The following is a 22,023-nucleotide window of genomic DNA, read 5'->3' as shown; positions in this document are numbered from 1 at the left end:
GCATTAATTAAACCATAGACACTAAAATTTCTGTGAGACATATGTATAATTTAATACTTAGGCTATTATTCTAAAACTACATCAGATAGAGAATTCAATTTACCCAAAAACAAAACAGCCTTCATGTACATCTGACCTCATAGACATGTAGATACTTCTACTCGATAAGCCACACCTACGGAACATATCATTGTTGATTTTAATAGACAAATTCAAATATGTTCTCCAAATCCTCTACTTCATACAGATACCAATGCCAGGTTCAAAATACAGACAAATAGTACTTACATTTCAAGAGCACAGCTGTTATTATAGATGCATATTTTTGCCAGAAAACATGAAATTAAATTCGAACAGAAGCCCAAAATCATAAACATTACTTGAATAATACAAAGTGTATCTAATCAAATTTTAGTATATTGGAATTTTATTGTTATTTCTCCTCCTTTTTTATGTTTTGAAATCAGAGATCTTGCATGAATATTCATTAAGAACTTTTCTGGAATCTTATTTGCCCTCTCTGAATCAGTATCAATGTTAAAAAACTACACCAACAACTTTGGGGAGCCTGGGTGGCTCAGGTGGTTAAGCCTGCGACTCTTGATTTTGGCTAAGGTCATGATCTCACAGTTTGTGGGATTGAGCCCCCAACCAAGGCTCTGCATTGATAGCACCAGGCCTGCTTGGGATTTTCTCTCTCCCTCTCTGCCCTTCCCTGCTCATGTGCGCTCTCTCTCTCTCTCTCTCTCTCTCTCATACACACACAAAATAAATAAACTTTTAAAGAAACAAGTTTTAACTTAAGTAACTTACTAGTTTCGAAGTATGACTTACTCTGGTTTTTTTAATGTTTATTTTTGAGAGGGGACATATACAGCGTAAGTGAGAGATGGGCAGAGAAAGAGAGGGAGACACAGAATCTGAAGCAGGCTCCAGGCTGTGAGCTATCAACACAGCCTGACAAGGGCTTGAACTCACCAACTGTGAGATCATGACCTGAGCCGAAGTCAGATGCTTATACGACTGAGCCATCCAGGTGCCCCAAAGTAAATGTGACTTATTCTTAAAATGTGATTGTTGTGAAAAAGCCAGGGCTGATTTAAGAGTATACCAAATTCCAACCTACAGACTTAAATGCTGTTCCAGCAATATTCATGTTTACCAAATGTTTATAAAGCACCTACCTTGTGTCAAGTTGTATGACTATGGACCAATGAAACAAATGTCAATACTCCATTTGTTATCCTTTAGAAAATTCAGACTACTGGATCCTCAAGAAAATTCAACATGTAGAGATAATTGTAATATATCATAGTAACATAACACACAGAGGTATATGTTTGCAAAGATGGCTCAAAGAAAGTACTGTTTACCTGTGGAAGAGATCATTCAACTGATCTTCAATAAGCAACAACTAGATCACTGAACAGATGAAGCGTTCTAGGCGCAGAGATCAATAAATGTAGATGTGGAACATCTCAAATTGTTAGGGGACTGCCACAGATTTGATATGTCAGATATGTAGTAAGTGAGGTTAGTAAATGTAGGCAATGTGGTTTAGAAAAGCAGAAGCATAAAAGAAATAAGAAAAAAAAAGATATTGTGTGTAAAGGAGTGACATAATTAGATAATAAAATAGACATTTTAAAAAGATATTTCAGACTGAGTGTTTTCAGTAGAATTATGAAGGTAAGGAGACCTGTTAGGAAGTCATTGTGACAATTTGTCTGAAATATTTTGAAGGCTTTAAGTACAAAAGTTAGTTCTTATATCAAAGGAGGCAACAGATTCAAAAGACACCAATGTGGCCTTATTTATAAACCCAGGTCTTTGATTATATAGAATGAAATTTTAGGGCATACTGCTAAAAATTTTAGATGTGTAACCCAAAAGAAAACAGGAGTAAAAGTATAAAACACACATATCTAGAAAGAAGTTGTTATGGCTGATGTCAAAAAGGTTACTTTCTGTGTTCTCCTCTCAGATTTTTATGGTTTCAAGTCTCACATTTAGATCTTTAATCCATTTTGGATTTATTTTTGTGTATGGTATAAGAAAGTGGCCCAGTTTCATTCTTTTGTATGTTTCTGTCCAGTTTTTCCAATACCATTTGATGAAGAAATTATCTTTCCTATTGGGTATTCTTTCCTACTTTGCCAAAAATTAACTGTCCGTATAATTATGGGTTGTTAGCAACATTATCTACCAAAGCTTAATTGTGGAAACAGCCTGGGTGTCCATGGACTGTTGAATGAATAAAGAAGAAGTGTGTGTGTGTGTGTGTGTGTGTGTGTGTGTGTGTGTGTGTAATGGCATATTAATCAGCCATAAAAAAGAATGAAATCTTTTCATTTGCAACAACATGGGTGGAGCTAGAAAGTATTATGCTAAGTTAAGTAAATCAAAGAAAGATGAATACCATAAGATTTCATGCATATGTGGAGTTTAAGAAACAAACAAACAAAAATGATCAAAGGGAAAAGAGAGAAGAAGGGAGGCAAACCAAGAAACAGACTCTTAACTATAGAGACCGAACTGATGGTTACCAGTGGGGAGGTGGGGGGGAGGGGGTAGCTTAAATAGGTGATGAGGATTAAGAAGTGCACTTGTAGTGAGCACTGGATGCTGTACGGAAGTGTTGAATCACTATATTGTACAACGGAAACTAATATTACACTGTATATTAGCTAACTGAAATTTAAATAAAAACTTAAAAAAGGGAAAATTCTGAAAAAAAAATAATTAGAAAAATTTCCTGATAATTCAAATTAAGGTGAACATGGCAATTAAAACACAATGATCCATTATCCTATTAATTTCATGAAGACTATAGTGCAAACTAAAATTAGAAGAGTAATGTGTGCCCTAGTCTTGACTCTATGACAATTATCTGGTAAAAGTCAGTCACTTACTCTCTTGCTGCTTCTGTTATTCTGTACATATGAGAAACAGATTACTATAAAATGAGAAGAAATTAATGAAGCAATTATATGAAAACATTATTATAATCATTCTGTGTATAATTTTATTTCTAAAATTATACACATACATTAAAGACGTATTCCTACATACTAAGTTTCTTAAATAGTAAGAATAGAGATATGAATAAAAATTCTGGTGTAGTAAGATGATCTCAGTAATGTTAGCTGTTTTCCTCAATTTGTTAGTAAGAAAGAACATTATGCAGACATAAAGAGCAATAGCCACTTAAAATAACAATTGTTATTTCTTCAAGGGTCTCTTTCCTTCTATCATATAAAAATCATGTAAATAAGCTACACTAACAATGGAAACTGCCAATCATATTTAAAGCAATTAAACCATTTGGTAACAGAAAGTTAAAATGTTCAGGCCAAGATAAATAAAAGTATTCAAATCTTGTCATGAGAGAATTGAGAGTTTATAAGGATTATTCATTAGGAAATGAAATGTGAATGTTTTATGAGCTATGATTACTAATATGAACCACGTGGGCTTAATCTGCATTTCACTTTATGACACTCTGTGAAAATGTGTCACTCGGAAAATGTTTTGATAAAGAGCAACAACAGTGCTATAAACACCTAGTCTGTGTGTTGTGTGAGAAATACATATTGGCTATCAAATTGAATATCATTTTATATTTGAAAGAATGCCACCCTAGAAATGCTGGTCTTTTGGTAATTGTTCTCCATGTTTGAGCTGCTTAAGGATCTTGTATCTACAGCCATTTTGAAATGTTCCATCATTACATTAAAACTACTGCATTTGTAACTTTCAAATAATCCAAAGATTCTTGTACTACCTCTACTGCTACCACCACTACCACACCATGTTTCTCTTAACATTCATTTGATACTTTGAGGCAGGCAAGTGAGACTGATTAAAAGGATTATAGCTGGGGGCGCCTGGGTGGCTCAGTTGGTTAAGCGTCCGACTTCGGCTCAGGTCACGATCTCGCGGTATGTGAGTTCGAGCCCCGCATCGGGCTCTGTGCTGACTGCTCAGAGCCTGGAGCCTGTTTCAGATTCTGTGTCTCCCTCTCTCTCTGACCCTCCCCCGTTCATGCTCTGTCTCTCTCTATCTCAAAAATAAATAAATGTTAAAAAAAAAATTTAAAAAAAAAAAAAAAAAGGATTATAGCTGTTTCTGAATTATCTTTTAAATTGTTCCCTAGAAGGTTAAATTACAAACTTTTTGAAAAAAAATCGCATGTAAGTGAACAAAAGTCATGCTTTTATTTGTATTTGTATCATAAAATGTATTACTTGGCAATCAAATAACTTTTAGTTTTTAAAGACATGCATTGATAGGAAGAAAATTACAAAACTCTCATAAATGAAATAAAATAAGAACTAAATAAATGAGGCGACATTCCATGTTCATGGATAAGGAGATTCAATATTGTCAAATATCAATTCTTCCCAACTTGATTGATAGATTCAGTGCAGTATCAGTCAAAAATCTCAACAAGTTATTTTATGGATATTCACATGAACATGTGTCTCTTCCATCTGGATGTTCTTCTGTGTCCTTTATCATATCCTTTATTACATAATAAACCAGAAGTCATAAGTAAGGTTTTCCCTGAGTTCTGTGAGCCATTCTAACAAAATACTTAACCCAAGAAATGGGACATTAGAGTCCCTATTTATAGCCAGTCCGTCAGAAATACAGGTGAGAACCTAGGGTTTGCAATTCACATCTGAAGTTGGGAGTGGGGGACAGTCTTGTGGAATTGAACTCTCAACTTGTGGAATCTGATGCTATACCAGGTAGATAGTGTCAGAATTGTATTGAATTATAGGACACCCAGCTGGTGTTCTAGATAATTGCTTGGTGGGAGGAAAAAAGCCACACATTTGGTGACAGAAATGTCAGAAGTCTTCTGAGTGAGTAGTAAAGGAAAAACACAGAGGAGCAGAAGTTTTTCCTACATAATGGGTCAAAGACTTTAAAAGATGCCTTATCAAAGAGGATAGACAGATAGCGAATCAGCATATGAAAAAATGCTCCACATCTTATGTCAACAAGGAAATGCAAATAAAACAACAATGAGATACCACCACAAACTTATTAAAATGGTCAACAACACCAAATGCTGGTGAGGATGTGAAGCACCAGGGACTTACATACTTTGTTAGTGGAAATGCAAACTGGTATAGTCACTTTGGAAAACAGTTCAGTGGTTTCTGATAAAACTAAACATAGTCAAACCTATGATCCAACAACCACACTCCTTGGTATTTATCCAAAGGAGTTGAAAATTCACATCCATACAAAAATCTGTACATGGATATTTATACAGTTTTATTCATAATTTCCAGGACTTGGAAGCAACCAAGATGTCCTTCAGTAAGTGAATTGGTAAATAAACTGTGGTATACCTAAACAATGGAATATTATTTGGCAATCAGAAGAAATGAGCTGTCAATACAGGAAGACATGGAAGAAAAAATTGCACATTACTAATTGAAAGAAACCAATCTGATAAGCCCGTATATTGTATGATTCCAACTATATAACATTCTGGAAAGGCAAAACTATGGAAACAAAAAGCTCAGTAATTTCCAGGGGTGGGGAGTTAGCAGGAGATGAATAGCCATTGCACAGAAGATTATTAAGGCAGTGAAAATTCTCTGTAGAATATTATAACGGTGGATATAGTCATTATGCATTTGTCCAAACCCACTCAACATACAACACTAAGAGTGAGCCCTTAGGTAAACTATGGATTTTGAGTGATTGTAATGTGTCAACATAGGTTTATTCTTGGTAAGCAATTACCATTTTGCCAATGAAGTTAACAATGGGGGAAGGCTATTCTTGTGTGGGAACAGCAGGTATATGAAAAATTTCTGCACCCACCTCTCAATTTATTGTGAACCTAAAAATGTTCCTAAAAAGGAGAGTATTTTTTTTTAAATAAAGATACAGTAGGCATTTTTCTGGTAGAATATCAAGACATTATCAATGTTCCAACCTCTATCCTCTACACGTTTTATGTGTCTTAGCACCCGGTTGTACAACTGTGCAGAGATCTCAGTTTTCAGTTTTTCTGTTAGTACAGCAAAATGAGTGGAGATTCCCTTACCCTTTCTATTAAGGCAGAAATGCAGAAGGACAAGATAAGATTTGTAGGTGGTGAAAAGGGGTCATCCATTGCAATTATTAAAAATCATTTGCATCTGAGTCATCTAGTTGATGCAGTCCATTAAGTGTCCGACTTTTGATTTCTGCTCAGGTCATGATCTCACAGTTTGTGGCTTTGAGCCCTGTGTCTCACTGACAATGTGGAGCCTGCTTAGGATTTTCTCTCTTCCTCTCTCTCTGCTCCTCCTTCATTTGCACCCACACACTCTCTCTCCCTCTCTCTCTCAAAATAAATAAATAAACTTAAAAAAATTTAAAAAGCATTTGCATCTAATGTGGAGACCCTATGTAATGAGAATATTCTCATAAAGATACCACCTCATTTTCAGTACAGGAATGCCAGGGCTAATTTTCACAAGAAAGAAGTGTAACACCTGTTAATATAATGAGTATGTTAACATTATGTGTAACTCCCTTGGGCTTACTCTTTAAGAATATTAATGTTTTAAACGGAATTTTATTTACTCTTAGCTAATGAGGAAAACAGTCCAATGCAACAGTATTTTCAAGATGAAAGGAAGAACAAAGGACAGATGATTCTTTCTCATGGGATAAGCAGGGGAGATTCCTGAGAAAGGCTAGTGGGACATGGAAGGGCGATTGGGAATAGGACAAGAGGAGCTATGGAGATAGAATGGTCCAAATCAAGTGACACCAGTATTACCATGGAACAACCCTCACAAATGTGAAACTGGAGCCTTGTCTCTTGATCCTACTCGATATTTCTTATACATTTATTGGTGAAAGTCTCAATTCACAGTCCTCCTACTGGGGATTCAGGTTGTTTGACCATTAAATGAAGAACTTCCCAAATTTGAAGATTGGCAGAATGTAAAAGGATATAGCCCAAGACAAAAAATGACAATTTGAAGGGAGGTACTCAACCAAGAACATCTGTGATGGACCATTATGTAATCAGGAAATGAAATAAAATTTTTTTTATGTTTGGCCTCTTAATTTATGAGGTTGCTTGTTTTGGCACTTAAGCCTACTCTGACAAACGCAGTGGCTAAAGATATATATTATGTATAATTATTAAATGTTATATAACACATATTTTATAAAACTTGCATATATTAATAACATCACATCAATATATTAATATTGATATTATATTTTGTATATTAATAATATATTAATAATATGTGATTTTAACAGTATACAATTATATGTAATTACATGGTATTATATGGTATACAGTATGTAATACATATAATGTATATATTTTTTCAAAATATGAAATTTATTGTCAAATTGGTTTCCATACAACACCCAGTGCTCATCCCAACATGTACCCTCCTCAATACCCATCACCCACCCTCCCCTCCCTCCCACCCCCATCAACCCTCAATTTGTTCTCAGTTTTTAAGAGTCTCTTATGCTTTGGCTCTCTCCCACTCTAACCTCCTTTTTTTTTCCTTCCCCTCCCCCATGGGTTTCTGTTGAGTTTCTCAGGATACACATAAGAGTGAAACCATATGGTATCTGTCTTTCTCCGGATGGCTTATTTCACTTAGCATCATACTCTCCAGTTCCATCCACGTTGCTACAAAAGGCCATATTTCATTCTTTATCATTGCCACATAGTACTCCATTGTGTATATAAACCACAATTTCTTTATCCATTCATCAGTTGATAGACATTTAGGCTCTTTCCATAATTTGGCTATTGTTGAGAGTGCTGCTATAAACATTGGGGTACAAGTGCCCCTATGCATCAGTACTCCTGTATCCCTTGGATAAGTTCCTAGCAGTGCTATTGCTAGGTCATAGGGTAGGTCTATTTTTAATTTTTTGAGGAACGTCCACACTGTTTTCCACAGTGGCTGCACCAGTTTGCATTCCCACCAACAGTGCAAGAGGGTTCCCGTTTCTCCACATCCTCTCCAGCATTGATAGTCTCCTGATTTGTTCATTTTGGCCACTCTGACTGGCGTGAGGTGATATCTGAGTGTGGTTTTGATTTGCATTTCCCTGATGAGGAGCGGCGTTGAACATCTTTTCATGTGCCTGTTGGCCATCTGGATGTCTTCTTTAGAAAAGTGTCTATTCATGTTTTCTGCCCATTTCTCAATGGATTATTTGTTTTTCAGGTGTGGAGTTTGGTGAGCTCTTTATAGATTTTGGATACTAGCCCTTTGTCCGATATGTCATTTGCAAATATCTTTTCCCATTCCATTGGTTGCTTTTTAGTTTTGTTGGTTGTTTCCTTTGCTGTGCAGAAGCTTTTTATCTTCATGAGGTCCCAGTAGTTCATTTTTGTTTTCAATTCCCTTGCCTTTGGGGATGTGTCGAGTAAGAAATTGCTACGACTGAGGTCAGAGAGGTCTTTTCCTGCTTTCTCCTCTAGGGTTTTGATGGTTTCCTGTCTCACATTCAGGTCCTTTATCCATTTTGAGTTTCTTTTTGTGAATGGTGTGAGAAAGTGGTCTAGTTTCAACCTTCTGCGTGTTGCTGTCCAGTTCTCCCAGCACCATTTGTTAAAGAGACTGTCTTTTTTCCATTGGATGTTCTTTCCTGCTTTGTCAAACATTAGTTGGCCATACATTTATGGGTATAGTTCTGAGGTTTCTATTCTATTCCATTGGTCTATGTGTCTGTTTTTGTGCCAATACCTTGCTGTCTTGATTACAACTTTGTAATAGAGGCTAAAGTCTGGAATTGTGATGCCTCCTGCTTTGGGCTTCTTCTTCAAAATTACTTTGGCTATGTGGGGCCTTTTGTGTTTCCATATGAATTTTAGGATTGCTTGTTCTAGTTTTGAGAAGAATGCTGGTGCAATTCTGATTGGGATTGCTTTGAATGTGTAGGTAGCTTTGGGTAGTATTGACATTTTGACAATATTTATTCTTCCAATCCATGAGCAGGGAATGTGTTTCCATTTCTTCATATCTTCTTCAATTTCTTTCATAAGCTTTCTATTGTTTTTAGCATACAAATCTTTTACATCTTTGATTAGATTTATCCCTAGGTATTTTATGCTTCTTGGTGCAATTGTGAATGGGATAAGTTTCTTTATTTGTCTTTCTGTTGCTTCATTATTAGCGTATAAGAATGCAGCTGATTTCTGTACATTGATTTTGTATCCTGTAACTTTGCTAAATTCATGTATCAGTTCTAGCAGACTTTTGGTGGAGTCTATCGGATTTTCCATGTATAATTTCATGTCATCTGCAAAAAGCGAAAGCTTAACTTCATCTTTGCCAATTTTGATGCCTTTGATTTCCTTTTGTTGTCTGATTGATGATGCTAGAACTTCCAGCACTATGTTAAACAACAGCGGAGAGAGTGGGCATCCCTGTCGTGTTCCTGATCTCAGGGAAAAAGCTCTCAGTTTTTCCCCATTGAGGATGATGTTAGCTTTTTCCCATTGAGGATGATGTGGGCTTTTCATAAATGGCTTTTATGATGTTTAAGTATGTTCCCTCTATCCCGACTTTCTCGAGGGTTTTTATTAAGAAAGGATGCTGGATTTTGTCAAAGGCCTTTTCTGCACCGATTGACAGGATCATATGGTTCTTATCTGTTCTTTTATTAATGTGATGTATCACGTTGATTGATTTGTGAATGTTGAACCAGCCCTGCAGCCCAGGAATGAATCCCACTTGATCATGGTGAATAATTCTTTTCATATGCTGTTGAATTCGATTTGCTAGTATCTTATTGAGAATTTTTACATCCATATTCATCAGGGATATTGGCCTGTAGTTCTCTTTTTTTACTGGGTCTCTGTCTGGTTTAGGAATCAAAGTAATGCTGGCATCATAGAATGAGTCTGGAAGTTTTCCTTCCCTTTCTATTTTTTTTGGAATAGCTTGAGAAGGATAGGTATTATATCTGCTTTAAACGTCTGGTGGAATTCCCCTTAGAAGCCATCTGGTCCTGGACTCATTTTTTGGGAGATTTTTGATAACTGATTCAATTTCTTTGCTGGTGATGGGTCTATTCAAGCTTTCTATTTCCTCCTGATTGAGTTTTGGAAGTGTGTGGGTGTTTAGGAATTTTTCCATTTCTTCCAGGTTGTCCAGTTTGTTGGCATATAGTTTTTCATAGTATTCCCTGATAATTGCTTGTATCTCTGAGGGATTGGTTGTAATAATTCCATTTTCATTCATGATTTTATCTATTTGGGTCATCTCCCTTTTCTTTTTGAGAAGCCTGGCTAGAGGTTTGTCAATTTTGTTTATTTTTTCAAAAAACCAACTCTTGGTTTCGTTGATCTGCTCTACAGTTTTTTTTTTAGATTCTATATTGTTTATTTCTTCTCTGATCTTAATTATTTCTCTTCTTCTGCTGGGTTTAGCCTGTCTTTGCTCTTCTGCTTCTCTTTCCTTTAGGTGTGCTGTTAGATTTTGGATTTGGGATTTTTCTTGTTTCTTGAGATAGGCCTGGATTGCAATGTATTTTCCTCTCAGGACTGCCTTTGCTGCATCCCAAAGCATTTGGATTGTTGTATTTTCATTTTCGTTTGTTTCCATATATTGTTTAATTTCTTCTCTAATATCCTGGTTGACCCACTCATTCTTTAGTAGGGTGTTCTGTAACCTCCATGCTTTTGGAGGTTTTCCAGACTTTTTCCTGTGGTTGATTTCAAGCTTCATAGCATTGTGGTCTGAAAGTATGCATGGTATGATCTCAATTCTTGTGTACTTGTGAAGGCTTTTTTTGTGACCCAGTATGTGATCTGAGTTGGAGAATGTCCCATGTGCATTCGAGAAGAAAATATATTCTGTTGCTTTGGCATGCAGAGTTCTAGAAATATCTGTCAAGTCCATCTGATCCAATGTATCATTCAGGGCCCTTATTTTTTTATTGACCGTGTGTCTAGATGATCTGTTCATTTCTGTAAGTGGAGTGTTAAAGTCCCCTGCAATTACCAGATTCTTATCAATAAGGTTGCTTATGGTTGTGAGTAATTGTTTTATATATTTGGGGGCTCCCGTATTTGGTGCATAGACATTTATAATTGTTAGCTCTTCCTGATGGATAGATCCTGTAATTATTATATAATGCCCTTCTTCATCTCTTGTTAAAGCCTTTAATTTAAAGTCTAGTTTGTCTGATATAAGTATGGCTACTCCAGCTTTCTTTTGACTTCCAGTAGCATGATAAATAGTTCTCCACCCCCTCACTCAATCTGAAGGTGTCCTCAGGTCTAAAATGAGTCTCTTGTAGACAGGAAATAGATGGGTCTTGTGTTTTATATGGTATACGGTATGTAATACATATAATGTATATTTTTAAACCAAAGTCAATGTTCTAAGTGACACCATCCATATTGGTTTCTAGTGAGTCAACTTAATTCCTATCTTGCCTAACTTTGACATCCTCTTTAAAGACAACCAAAATTAAAAAAAAATACTGTGTATTGTTGAAGTCTTTTATATATTAAGCCACAAACCTCAGGATTCTAGAAAACACTGAACACCAACAATAAATACTTTTTACTATTCTTCCAACCATAGTGTTGGTGATACCAAAATAAAATATTTCAAAATCCTTAGAAAGCAGATGCATTTCTTTCTTTTCTTTTCTTTTCTTTTCTTTTCTTTTCTTTTCTTTTCTTTTCTTTTCTTTTCTTTTCTTTTCTTTCTTTCTTTCTTTCTTTCTTTCTTTCTTTCTTTCTTTCACCTTATTTACTTATTTTGAGAGAGACAGAAAAAGCAAGCAGGGAGGGGCAGAGAGAGAGGGAGAGAGAATCTCAAGCAGGCTCTGCACTGCCAGCACAGAGCCCCATGCAGGGCTCAAAATCACCAATAGTGAGATCATGGACTTGAGTGGAAATCAAGAGTTGAATGCTTAACTAACTGGGCCACCCAGGTGCCCCTTTTTTTCTGTTTTAATATATGATGTGAAATATCAATAGCTGCTGGATAATTTGCTAAATAAATACTGCTTTGCCTTTTCCTGTTTATTTTTATAAATATTTTAAGGAACCATTTGACATGCACAAAGGAGGAGAGTGGATGTCAAATATGAAAATTATATAGTATTCAACACTAGAAAGTTAACTTGCCTCTCAAAATGATTTTAAAATGTTAATTCCTCTGCATTTTTATTTCATTGAAGGTATCGCTGCTGCATGGCACATGGACATATTTGATATATTCTTAAATGTTTGTTTTTAGTTTTATATTGACTTTATAATCAAGGCAGTTGTTTGATTTAAAAACTTAAAGTCTGCATTTAATTAGGCAAAAGTGAGTTGTTATATTTCATCTTTATAGAGCCCATATTGCAGTATATGCTGTAATAGAGTTTAAGAGAATCTGTTCAAAGATTTGCTACAGATTTTAGAAATGAATGTGGCAATTATTTGCTGTTGGGGTATGTGAGATTGTTCTCCGCCCTTGGGTTTATTCATTCCTGATTGCTGTTCAACTGTCATAAGTCTCCTGAAAGAGGAAATACTGAGTTGTTCCTTAAGACCAATTACCAGTCACATCTGAGAAAGCAAAATTGAGAAATCAGACTCATTTGTAACATATTTCTAACTTTACATTAATGTCGGTCTGTTTATACAAAGAACCCATCAATTATGTTGTTTTACAAACACACAGAATCACACTAAATCTTTCAAAGACCTCAAAGATGTGCACAGAAAAGGAAGTTGGAGATTCAAAGGGTACAATTAAAAAAAATTAATGACTGAAATATGAGGAATGCCCATATCCCTCATTTTACCTAATCCTTTGATCCTCCAGTTCTATTGATGAGAATCTAATTATGGTAAAATCATATTTTTCTATCTTCAGAAATTTGTGTTTTGTTCATATATATTTCCATTTATACTTTCAAAAATGTCTTAGCTCTTTTAAAATGAAGAAGCAGATATGTGAGGGAGCAATAGACCTGATAGAGACACTGACAAGGTTTTATAATACAGAAATGGAGAACAAGTTTATTTTCATCTTGGTAAGGTGTTGAATTTGGTGAGGTACCAGATAGTGCTGAGCGGAATGGAGATGAGCAGGACTGGAATGCAGCACAGGCAGTGGGAAGGGAAGCCCCTGTTTTTGAGGCTCAGTCAGAGATCGTATGCTGTCTTACTTGCCTTGGTTCTGCCATTAACAGGCTGGGTCACTGCCCATCAGAGCAGAAGCCAGATATTTTTCTTCGTGCACACACATACACACATATTATACACATAACTTTTTTAGCTAGACAAGCAGTGCACCAGCAAGGTCATTCTGAGAGCACATTTTTTCTAATTTTCATAAAGAAGGCACACATTTAAGCAGATGTACTGAGATAACCCTGGAACAATTCCAGTTCGACAATTCTAGGGTTAGCATGAGGACAGGATGGGTGTGACAGGCTCTGTAGCAACAATGTGAAGAGCATCAAAGTTAGTTACTAGATATGGATTCCAGTTTCAGCTCTACCACTCACTAAGCAATCTAAACTTCAGCCTCCCTATCTACACACAATGTAGAGATGCTAACTTTTTAACTCACCACCAGGGTAGTTGTGTACATCACATGGAGTGCTATCATCACTTCGTAAACTGAAAAGTACCAGAGATATGTGAGCTGTTATTGATGGGTCTTACCATAGCATTGGAGAGAATGGTGGACATGGAAGGAAAAAGGCAGGGTATTTTGTGGGGGACAATGCAATATTTACCCCGAGAGGAAGAAGACTGGTAAAAAAAACAAAAGTTTTTGACTCACACATCTCTGAAGTTTCACAAAGCCAACTTTGTGAATATGCCTGAAAATTTTTGATGCTGAAAAGGTTTATTGTAAGTGAGAAGTTTGTATAATTTTTAAGACTTAGCATCCGCACATTCAATTTACATATTCAGGAGAGAGGGAAGGGCAGAGAGAGAAAATGACAGAAAATAATTTAAATCATATGTGAAACTTGGCCATCTGGAGAGTATAGAAAGTTTGTTATCAACAGGCCATCTCCTCTTTTGTCCCTAAACTATTTGCTAATCTCAGGATATCAATACCTCACACGATCTTATTTCATAATTCTTACCTAAAGTAGGGACATCCTGTAAATAGTCCAACCCCAATTTAAAAATCCTATAATATGCCACACCTAAAATCATTGTCAGTAAAACTATGTTTTTTTAATGGTCTTTTGATTAAAAGGTATAAGCAGGACCAAGTTTAGCTATAATGTTTTTGATCCAGTAGCTACCCATGAAACAAACATGAACCAGTGACTTTGGAATTTTAATTGGGGATATTCTCACAAATTCTGTTAAATGGGAGAAGTACCAAAATATAACATGGTAGGAAAAAGTTGCTAGAAATATTATGTTAATAAATTGTGAGCTATACCATTATTCAATACCAATGCATTAAACATGTGTCAGCATTTCAGTATTATGTCCCTGAATGAGTCTAGAATAGATTGTCATTTGCCATTCCTTGTTATTTGTCCTAAAGAATTAAGTGTCTACAGGCCATGAAAGTAGAGGAGCAAACTGGGGCACAGTCACAAATGTATGGCAACTCTTCTAACCTTTAAGTCAGTGCTTTATTACTAAGAGCTCTGTAGGATGTGCTTATGGAATATGCAAAAAGCATTTAGGATCTTTTTATAGCAAAAAAAAGCATGCATATTGTCAAGGCATAAACAATATTCATGCAACCCAATTTTAAATGAGAACATGCCTATGCATAACATAGCTACAGTAGTATATCATAAAAATAATTTATGTGACAACAAGTTATTTTATGTTCTAATTTTCCCTATTTAAATGTTGATTGTTTCCTAAATCACAGCTTTTATCACCAAGTCTAGAAACCAGTGTAAGCATGTTTATTGCCTGTATGATCTTACAACAAAAATGTAAATACCCAGAGGTTTAGAAGTCTGGTCTTTTTTTTTTTTTTTTTTTTTTTTTTTTTTTTTTTTTGAGGAAAGTAGAATTGATATGCTAAATAAATCACCCAAGTACATGGAATTACTTATCTTTATTCCACATTCCATTATTCTTCCTAGTGGAATATTTGACATTCCAACCACTGGATGCTGTCTTTCAAACACTTCTGTTGTAGACCAAATCACAAATAAGCACATAAATAAGTAAATTCTAAGCACAAACATGGATGGTGTTTCAAGTTTCCTTGAGATTCTAGGTCATACAGAACTTATAATTCTTACAGAAGTCACTGAAAGATTATAGGTACGTTGCTCAAGACTTCCACACAAGTGGATCAATAGTAGTTTTCAATATCATGATTCTGACATCGTTCTTATGTGTAGGCATTTCCACATCACTGATTCAACCATCAAAGCAGTTTGGAATTTCAGATATTCTGTCTTTAGGTCCTTCATAAAAAAGAAATGAGCCATGTTCCACAGAGACCTTACTTTTGAGAGATCTTTATCTGCAACTCTCCCTAATAAGGTGAAGATATCAAGATTCGATAAATACATACACACACACACACACACACACACACGTGTGTGTGTGTGTGTGTGTGTGTGTGTGTGTGGTAAGAGCCATAAGTATAGTATTTAAGTAAGTTTATAAACTGTTTCATTCTATGACCTATTAATCCGAGAAGGTTAATCTGTGCAAAATCAAACAACAATAACAGCAACACTGGAAAGAAGAGATTTTTTGTTTTTGTTTTCATTTTGTTTTTGTTTTTTTGGCTTGTATTTTTGTTTGATTTTAGTTTTCATGTTTGGTTGTTTGATATTAAGAAAGAATAAGATGTGATTTTTCTTGTCTACAGACTAGCAGGATGTAACAAGCACAAAAATTCTCTACCTGATGGATGCTGGACCTACTAGTTTTTTATTAAAAAAAGCGAAAACAAAACTCAAACCAACCAATGATTCTTTCAGGTTACAAATCTATCTTGAGAGTCAGTAGTCACACTGAGAGATCAGAGGTACCTCCATATGTAGGTGTCTATTAAATGATCATCTCTGAGCTGATCTGTAAGAAAGGATGGAGAAGTGGACTTTTCTTTAGTATCTTCAGATATTTAGACTTCATGACATACCCTTCCTTTGCATTCAGTGCATATATAATGCTTTTGAATATTATCTGGACACAGAGGAAATTAAACTGATAAATAATAAAAATTATGACAGAAAAAATTTGGATTTAGCACTTTTATATTTTAATGTTCATTTATTTTTGAAAGAGAGACATAGCATGAGTGGGGGAGGGGCAGAGAGGGAGACACAGAATCCTAAGCAGGCTCCAGGCTCTGAGCTGTGAGCACACAGCTCAACACAGGGCTTGTAGTTACAAGCTGTGAGATCATGACCTGAGCCGGAGTTGGACGCTCAACCAGCTGAGCCACCCAGGCACCTCTGGATTTAGCACTTTAAAAATACCATGTGTTAATTTCCAAATTATAAAAATGGTGATAAATTTAAATATAAACTTAAATTACTAACAAATGTAAAGCATATGTAGATCATGTTGTCTTGTTATTCCCATAGCTCTTTATAATCAAGAAGAGTCTAGAAGAATATATATTAAAACAATACGTTGGATTAAGAGAAAATATTGATTTATGTTAACTTTGGTATCATCAACAGAATTATCTTTGCCCTAAACATTTTAAGTTGGGTATGTGTTAGAAGTTTCTGGACACTAGATACTAAATTCATGAAGGAATTTCTAATTCTCTTTTTCTAAAATAATCTTTCCTCCTTATTTTCTGCAATATCATCTTGCCATAACAATTATTTTTATTTTATTGTCATAACAATTATTTTTTAATTATTTTCATTATGATGCACACATTTCTTTTTCCTACTAATTTAAAAATACTCCATCAGCAAGCACCACATGGTATTTCATTTTTGTGTCCATGGCACTAAACCTGTTCCTGGGATTAGAGCAAGTATTTATCAATGTTTGTTGAGCAAAACAGGCCATCTTTCCTCATCTTATTCTCTGTGAAGTCATGACTAAATGAAATCACTTAAAATTGGTGTTAGTTCAGAAATATGATGTGCTCAAGGGATTAAAGATGGGGAAATTAGAAGTATCTATTTCTGTATATTATATGTAAATATTTGTTTTGTAATTATGTTGCAAATTAAATTGTCTGGGTAGGGTGTATATGTTTATTGGGTAGTTTTCAGCCTCCTCCAATCTCACTTACACAGGTTTCTCTCTTCTGAAATTGAGTGAAGAAGGAAGATTTGTTTCTGGCCCATAAGAAACGGTTAACTTCTTAAAATACTGAAGATTTATAAAAGATGCCTTAGAACAAAACCAATTTGCAAAATACAAGGCATTTCCTAATGGCACTAATCTTGAGATATTTTTTTAAAGAAAGGAATTTGCTTCTATTGCAATAAAGACATAACAAAATCTCAGCAGGCAAAGCCTCGGCTTATAGTAAATTCCCAAGCAAGATTTCCCAACTATAAACAAAACATATGAGTCCTTCATGTCTTCATATTTACTGACAAAAACTGTTTACCAAAAGGAAAGGCATATAAATAATTTCTGCTGTATCTCAAAATGCTAATACTCTCAATAGAATATTTTATGAAGTATTTATATAGCAATGCTGGAGACTCTGGTGAACTGTAAATCATGCCACTCTTCAGTGCAAGACTCTCAAAAATAAACTCCATGATTTTAGAAATAACTAGCAGGCCACATTTAGATTTTTCTGCCTAGGATTTGTCACTTGATTTTGTACACATGTACGGGGACACATACACACCAAAGGCTTTTAGTTCCATGTTAAATTTCCTCCAATATGTCCACTTTTAAAACTGTTAGAGTATAATACAGCTAATGAAATAACTGTAACAATGTAACAAAGAGTAAGATAACTAGGCTCCTCAAAAGGAGCATGTTCTCATGTTTTCTTTCCAGATCACCTTTGTAAACATTAATGATTTATCTTGTATTTCCTTGCTGGAGAGCCTAGAGTATGTGTAGAAATTATTTGACATGGTCTTAGAGAAAGCAGAAAGTGGAAAAGAACTTGATAGGGGGAGTTAAAGAAAAAACAAGAGAACAGATAAATACACAGATAGTCAACTTGTAGTTACCTTTTCCACAGGAACTTATAGCAGCCGATCACACGTATTCACCAAGTCAGGTAAAAGAAATCAAGGATCCAGGTCCATATGACGGTCCAGTGTTAAAATTTACATAGGCCCTAGAGAAATAGGTTGATTATATGAAACTAGGTAAGTAGACTTATTAGGTGTTAGTTGAAACATGAATGAGTGAATCGAATAGAAAAACTGAATTTTCTAGGCACAAATTGTCACATTCCTTTACCATAATTCACTTGGTGTATAATACAGTAGAATCTGTTGATTTGTTTTCACAGAGACTTCTGACATATAGACAGTTTAATGTTAATAAAAAAATGTTTTATAATTAAAACGGAGAGGCTTTGTTGGAACTATTTTACTCCAGCGAAATTTTTAATATTCAACGCATAAATTGATAGATAGTATTATATCATTTAAAGTACTACTGTGAAGTTATCTGAGTAGCATTTAATTTAGGTGGAATAATTCACTTTGGGTCAGATTTGAAATATATTTATTTTTTACATATGAAAGGAGCAACAGTGAGAAATGAGAAATGACAAATTTGCAACAACCAATATCCTAAGCAATTAAGTTGGGTACAGTAAATTAGCAAAATCTGGGAAATACAACTTCAGGGAATTATTATTAATGGTTAGATGTCTTGAAGTTAACTTATTACAGGGTGGTGATTCAGAGCACAAGTTCAAGAGAATGATCTTCAGAAAGTCGTGCAAGCATTTTCTGCCTGTTTCCTTATGTGTAATAGGTAGACAATAATAGCATTTGCCTCATTGTGTGTTGAAAGCAAGATATTAATATATAATTTAATTTGTGTACGCATTTAAAGTGATACATAACACATGCAGAATATTGCTACAATGTCTTGATTTAACCAGCTACAAAAAAAAAAAAAGATCATGGTTTAGTATTTATTGATGGGATAATAGAAATCTACTATAAGCCTTTCTTTATTCTTTCTACTTGTTCAAGCCCATAATGTAGGAAATAGAGAAGAAACAAATAACACATCTAATGCTTGTAGCTAAGCATATCCATGCAAATATTAAACACAGAGTTATTAGAGAGTATGAAGAATCTTACATGTTTTTGAAAGAAAGGAGGACAAATAATTACTTGACAGATATAGAAGTACAGATTTTTGCAAGGACAAAAAATATTACAAGAGAAGTCATAATATATAAAAACTACATAAAAATTGGCTTAGGTGAAATTTAAAGTGTTTACATCAGTAAAATTTTTTACATTGTCACATTCTTGATATATAATATTTTTTCAGCATATCGACCTAGAATCAGGATAACTAGGTCAGAAGCAATGTTAAGTGTAATCAAATCCAATTCCACACTCAACAAGTTAAAAATTGAACCTATATGTACTAATGGCATAAGTATTGGAAGCCATTCTTAAATGAATACTGTGTCATTCAATCTCACGTGCAAAACTAGGCACGGACATTAAAAAATAACTTGTTACAATGAAGGAGGTTCATGCCTAACAGAAATGATGATGAAATGTTTAGAGCTGATGAAATCAGAACTGGGTGCTAATAAAGGAATGTCTCATTTTTCCTTTTTTAAAGAAGATTCTGTGATGAAAAAATGCAGACCCAAACTACAGATATGTCAACATCATATAATTCAAAAATATTAATTAAGCCTATACCCACTTCATTACATTCAATTAGCACTGAGGGATTTGTGGCTCCAAAAGGACCTATAAAAACTGATGTGATTATAAGGAGGTCTTTAGTGTATCCTTTTTAATTATTGAAAAAAAAATATTCTCTAATTATAAGATTTATATTCGGCAAAACTTATTAAGCTATTTAAGTAGTATTGGCTAATACCAGGCTTAACGACCCATTTAAGAGTGCAGGGAAATATTACTTAAAATTAGAATTATTAAAGAAAATCTAACATGCATAGTGCTAACATATATAGGAAGCATCTCTTTGTAACTATTGCTATGAAATAAAATATTGATCTATTACAAAATGATATATAGTATCAGAAAAGATTGCTTATGTAAAATAGTATAAAGATCTCAATATGTATAATCATATATTTAATTTATATAATTAAAGCTATATAAAATATACATTTTTTAACTTGATATAGTTTTTAAAATAATGTAGCTAGAGAAAATAATTGTTAACTAAATGTTCCATATTTAGTCAGGTAGGGACATGCATGTGTCTCTTCACTTTTCAGTACAAAAATGTTGCTAAATATTACATTTATTGTTGTTGGTCAGGAAAAATAATAGTAATTTTTTTGGCTAAAAGCTAAATTATTCCAAATTTGAAGGAGCATGGTTTTATATATAAGTGTGTGTGTGTATAATTTTGTATATTATATATTTTATAATATTTACGTAAATATTATATATTTCATGAAAATATATTACTTGGTTTATGATATTTAAGAGAACAGAACAATGTCTAACAAGCTGTTTTTCAATAAAAGTCAGAAATTATTTAGTTTAAAATATTGTGTAAGGTAATAGATACTATGTATATCTTCTTTCCTATTCTCTCAGATAGAGTTCTCTTCAATTGAAAGGAACCTGGCTAGAATCCTGTTGTAAAAATAAATGTCATCAAACTACAAAAAAGCATTAAGCAAATCCTTTGATAATAGGTAATACATATACAATTGTATTCCCCACACTGTCCTGGCTTACTTCCTATTCCCCAAGCCTATTTCAGTTAAAGTGGATCTGAATGTCGTCATACAGCTCTCTGTCTGATGAAGACATCTGCCACACTGTTCACCATTCCCTCCAATTTCCCCATGTCCTGACAGAGATCCTCATTTTCTATAATATTATGCAATGCCATCTCATTAATCGGAATATCTAGTTGATGTATCTTGTAGGGATTCATTCAGGGACAGAGCTTTAAATAGCAGCTATTTATATGTTAATTAATAAAGTGACACGCACAGCCCTGTGATCAGACCATGCACATAACCTATTGAGCATATTGCTATTGTCGATTTTCCTCCCACATGAAGATTTAGAGCTGCCCTCTCTAGCTCCCTTTTAGTATGCTTATGCAAATGAACTGTTTCTATAATCTTGTTAATAAAGGGCATTCTCATCATTAAGAATAATTTTTAAGGGAAAATAACAACTGCTTATTTATCATCATATCGATCTTATTTTGTGAAGATGTTGACAGGCTTTGCTAAAAGTTCCTTTAACCACAAAATCTCCCTTAGAATTGGATGGAAGGAAAGGAAGAGATTGAATCATTTGGAATTAAAAGACCAATATAAAGGTGAAATATGTTCTAAGTTATCAAAGAAAACACTTTGGTAGCCAAAGCATGATACCAGTATCTAAACATTAGAGGCTGATTACAATGAGTTTTTCTTCACTAAATATGTATTTTTTTTTCTTTTTTTATCAATATATGAAATTTATTGTGAAATTGGTTTCCATACAACACCCAGTGCTCATCCCAAAAGGTGCCCTCCTCAATACCCATCACCCACCCTCCCCTCCCTCCCACTCCCCATCAACCCTCAGTTTCGTCTCAGTTTTTAACAGTCTCATATGCTTTGGCTCTCTCCCACTCTAACCTCTTTTTTTTTTTTTTCCTTCCCCTCCCCCATGGGTTTCTGTTAAGTTTCTCAGGATCCACATAAGAGTGAAACCATATGGTATCTGTCTTTCTCTGTATGGCTTATTTCACTTAGCATCACACTCTCCAGTTCCATCCACGTTGCTACAAAAGGCCATATTTCATTCTTTCTCATTGCCACGTAGTATTCCATTGTGTATATAAACCACAATTTCTTTATCCATTCATCAGTTGATGAACATTTAGGCTGTTTCCATAATTTGGCTACTGTTGAGAGTGCTGCTATA

This window comes from Neofelis nebulosa, chromosome 1 (assembly GCF_028018385.1).
Source record: "Neofelis nebulosa isolate mNeoNeb1 chromosome 1, mNeoNeb1.pri, whole genome shotgun sequence".
Taxonomy (NCBI): domain Eukaryota; kingdom Metazoa; phylum Chordata; class Mammalia; order Carnivora; family Felidae; genus Neofelis; species Neofelis nebulosa.
Note: the sequence above shows the minus strand (reverse complement) of the source record.